The sequence below is a fragment of the Neophocaena asiaeorientalis genome, unplaced genomic scaffold, assembly GCF_003031525.2.
Source record: "Neophocaena asiaeorientalis asiaeorientalis breed wild unplaced genomic scaffold, Neophocaena_asiaeorientalis_V1.1 scaffold225, whole genome shotgun sequence".
Lineage (NCBI taxonomy): Eukaryota > Metazoa > Chordata > Mammalia > Artiodactyla > Phocoenidae > Neophocaena > Neophocaena asiaeorientalis.
The window spans coordinates 395,269-400,195 of record NW_020172364.1 but is presented as its reverse complement, the minus strand read 5'-3'; positions in this window follow the sequence as shown (position 1 = coordinate 400,195).

The following is a 4,927-nucleotide window of genomic DNA, read 5'->3' as shown; positions in this document are numbered from 1 at the left end:
AAACAGTGATTCCAAATGTTTTTTGTGAGCTAAAGCTTTTTCTAATCTCTATCCAGTACTGAAATCTTATGAAAACATTGAGGAAGAACAAAAAGAGAGCACTCTCTGCCTAAATCCCTATACTGGCAATGTGTGTAGCCTGATTCTACACAGACGTTGGCCAAGATCCTAGAAACGGGAATAGATTCTGTGGGTCAGGGTTAAGGCAGCATAGGATAAGGAGAACCAGAGAAGAATCCTGTATTAGGTAGAGCTAAAGTTAAACACCCAAGAGACCAAGTTCAAAGGATGTAAACAGGATCAGAATTTGGGCAGCCAAGTGGAAAGTTTTGAGACGTACAAAAATTGATCAGAATAATAATATTTAGAAAGAGAGAAGAAAGAGGTGGTATGATTTCTGAGAACAGTCTTCATATAACGCCAGCTTGGCATCCCATGGATAATTCAGAGAAACCTTTATTCTAGGACTCATTTAGTCTCAATATTAAGGCATGACACTCTTTAGGCCTCTACTCAATGCCATGTGTATTGAGTCCTCTCCACTCAAACTGGTGAGACCATGAACTATTCTTAGCTTTTTGTGAACTCCAGGAATTGTTTGGCCTATTGCTTTCTGATTCTTCTTTCAGTGGCCTTAGTGAGTTTCCACTTGTGCGTATACTATTGTTCAGCCAAAGATTTGAGGGGACGTCTCTGTAGCTCTCTGGAACTCTCTCTCTGTGCAGTGGAGTCTCCCTCCTTCTCTCCAATACCCTCCCACAAATTCTAGCTGCCTAGATTTTCTTAAACTGATCTATCACTTCAATGAGGTAAGATCACTAGGCTTGGCTTTGGTTTTCCCCCCCTGTACTGTAATCTGGAAACTGCCTCCAGGAAGAAAATTGATAAAATGACAAACCTTACCTCATTTGTTTACCTTCTGTGAGGGTTTACAGTCCTGGACTATCTGTTGTCTGATATCTGAAAATAGTTGCTCCACAGATTTTGTTTGATTTTCTAGTTATTTATGATGGGAAGGCAATTCCTGTAGTAGTTCATCCTTGTGGGAGAAAGTGAAATTCTTAACACATTTTAATAACAAGCCAGCTTTTACATTTTGTGGTCTGCATTCATTTGTAAAGAAATCTGGTATTCACAGCCGAAGGTGATGATATGAAGATACTTGACCCCTTCTTCAGAGCCAAGTCTATGTGTAATGCAAGCATCCAGAAGCTCTGAACTAGTTCGGTGTACTTAGTTTTTTCCTCCTGCCTGCAAAAACAACCCCTCAACTCAGATTTTCTACCAGCTCAACTCCTTCCTGTCCAATATTCTAAATTTTTCTGACTCTGTCTTAATGTCTCCAATTTCTGTCCTGTGCTACATTCCTATTCTCCACTTCTCAGACCAACTCATTCAATCTGATGTACTATTTGACCTATCTTCTAGCTTAAGTTCTTTCCTTACCCCTTGTATCAGGTGGCATGCGTTTACAAGTGACATAAAATCCAACTTAAATTAGCTTTCTTAAAACAGAGTTTACTGACCCTGTTTATTGACTAGAAGTCTGGTGGTAGGTCAGGATTCTCAGTTAACTTGATTTAGTGACTAAAAGATGTCCTCACTCTCTTCCCCCCAGCTTTATTGAGGTATAATTGATAAATAAATATTGTATATATTTAAGGTGTAGAGCGATGGTTTGATATACATATACGTTGTGAAATGACTACCACAGTCAAGTTAATTAACACATCTATCACCTCACATAGTTACTTTTTGGCTTTGTTACTGTTTTTTGGTGTGGTGAGAACACTTAAGATCTACTTTCTTTCTTTGCTTTCTCTCGCATATCAGCTTTACCCTAAGGCCAATTTCACTCTTAGTAGCAATACTGCTGCAGCATTCTAGGCTTCTTATCTGAACAAAACATTTTGGAAGTTGAGAAAGATAAAGAGAGATATTTTTCTTAGATGTTGCCAGAAAATATCTTTTCCACTTTCTTTGATCCAGATCAGCCCATATGTCACCTCAACCAAAATCTTGGCCAGGTGATAGGATTACGTTGCTGCATGTGCAACCCCTTCCCTAGAGACTGGAGTGAAGTCAAGTTCCCACAAACACATGCACTGAGTCAAAGGAGTAGATACTCAAATGAAGATCAAGTGACCAAAAATAAAAAAGAAAAGAAAAGAAAAGAAAATCAGGTGACCAAGAGAAGGGGGAATGAGGAAGCAACCACAATGGCCACTATACCCTGAACCTTGCTTTTCAGAGCTCCCTTGGCTCCACGTTCTGAAATCCATATTCAAGCCTCTCCCATACAATTTCAGAGTCTGACCCCAGACCAGAGGGGGGCTTTAGAATAAATAATATCTTGGAAATATATTTATTTCATGACCTTATTTCTCTATAGGGAGCTACATATATCTGTAATGTACTATATATATCATCACTGAGGTGAAATAACTTCAAATACTTAATTTAGTACTAAAATAATTTATCTTCTCTGTGTCTCATTTTCCTCATTTGTAAAATGAGAATAATAATTGTACTTATTTATGGAATTTCAGAAGAAAATAAGCTTAATGTATTAATACACATAAAACATTGAAACACGCCTGAATGTAGAAAACATTCAATAAATGTTCACTACTTATTTGTTATTTTTATATTATTATTTTTTAGTAGCAGTAATACTGTTAGTATTGATATTTGAATATGGAACAATATACAGGTCCATTCATGATGTGACTCAATTAGAGACAATTATTCTTCCTATATTTATCCCTTAGGCATGTCATCCCTTTATTATCTCAAAGCATATACATACATAATACTATCCCAAAGCAAATATAGCCATGCCAACTTTGTTTCCCTAGAAATTTATAACTTAAAATAAAGTATGTTGACATGGACAATGCCTAAAAGGGCCTTTTTGGTTAAACAAAATTGTGAATACATTTAACAAAGTTTTGATCATACAAATGACCTATAATAGTTACTGAAAGTTAATTTTAATGTTATATAAAATAAATAATAAAAATATAAATGGCACATTCCAAACAAGCCATGATAATGGGAAATCCCCAACTCATTTCTAGTATTTGAACAGGTAAGGATTCCTAAGAAGGTGGGTTTCAAAAAACCTGAGACGATGTTAAGGAGGCAGCTTGTTAATTAAAGAGGCAATCAGATGAGCCAAATTTGGACAAAGATGGTAAGCCCAGGGGAAAAAAAAATTAATCTTTTAAAATGAAGGGAAAAAGGTAGAAAGGGAGAGAAGGTAAAAGGGAAGAAAGGCAATAGAAAACATCTAGGGGAAAAAGATCTGGATTTGTTTCCTGAATCTGCCACCTACCAGCTATGTACTCTTGGGCAAATAACTTAACCTTTCTGATTAAATTTATGCACTCTTAAAATAAAAATAATAGTACCTACATAATATTGTGTTGTATCAGTTCTCACATTTTAACATCTCTGAAATGAGAAAAAGCATGTCTTATAATCTATGGAATCTTAGAGTCAATGAAATGTGATAGTACTATGACGAGCATTGACTAAGATACTGTATGTAAAGCACTTAGCACAGTGTCAGGGCAATCTTCTTATTTAACTTCTCTGCCTACACTTGTAATTTCTTAAATTAGAAAACCAAAGTTATTTCTCTTAAATTAAGCAGCTTCTCCAGGGTACAAAACAAAATTTGGAAGAAAGAATATCAAAATGTCTACTAATCATTCATAAAATTAAATCAACAAGAATTAGGAAAGCAAGCCCCAAAACTGACTGCAAAGAGAAATAAGAATATAACTCCATTTGAAATAAATAATATGACCTCAAAAAAAAAGGAAAAGAAGCAAGAATGCAGGGAACTGGGACTATATGTCCTCAGTCTAAAGAAAAATGTATTAAAAAAGAAAAAAAAAATCTAGGTAACTTTAGAATCCAAGTACCTATGGCTCACTGACCAAATCCAGATCACTGCCTGCTTTTTGCACATAGAGTTTTATTGGAACACATCCAAGGTTTTTTGTTACATATTGTCTATGGCTGATTTCTGTAATGGCAGAGTTGAATAGTAGCGGCAGAGGTAATGTGGTCCACAATGCCTAAAATACTTATCTGGCCCTTTACAGAAAAAGTTTGCTGACCCCTGCTTTAAAACATAATTGTGGGCTTCCCTGGTGGCACAGTGGTTGAGAGTCCGCCTGCTGATGCAGGGGACGCGGGTTCGTGCCCCGGTCCGGGAGGATCCCACATGCCGCGGAGTGGCTGGGTCCGTGAGCCATGGCTGCTGAGCCTGCACGTCCAGAGCCTGTGCTCTGCAAGGGGAGAGGCCACAACAGTGAGAGGCCCGCATACCGCCAAAAAAAAAAAAAAAACATAATTGTGACAGCTAATTTTGTACGTCAAGTTGACTGACCACAACACTGTCAACTTGAGGTACCCAGACATTATTTCTGGGTATGTCTGAGAGTGTTTCAGAATGAGATTAGCATTTGAATCAATGGACTTAGTAAAGTGAACTACCCTTCTCTATGTGGTGGGCATCATCCAATCCCTTGAGGGCCTTAATAGAACAAAAGGCAGAGGAAGGAAGAATTAGTAGTCCCTTTTTTCTTGTTTCACTGTTTAGCTAGGGCATCTCATCTTATCTTCCCTGGCCCTTGCAGTGGAACAATTTGAGCAAAAAAAATAATAATGTAGTATTGAATTATAACCCAAAGAATAAAATAAATATGCATGAGTCAATACCTATATAAACAAATGACTTAATAAATAAATAAATGGGAACAAATTGGAGGGACAAATATACCTTAGAGAAGATAAAATATTTCAAATAATATATGCAGATATTCCCTCCTTCAAGAAGTGGAGCTTAATTTAAATCCAGTTGAGTGTGGGCTTCTTTCCAAAAAGAGTGTCTAGCTTCCAAAGAATAGAGAAA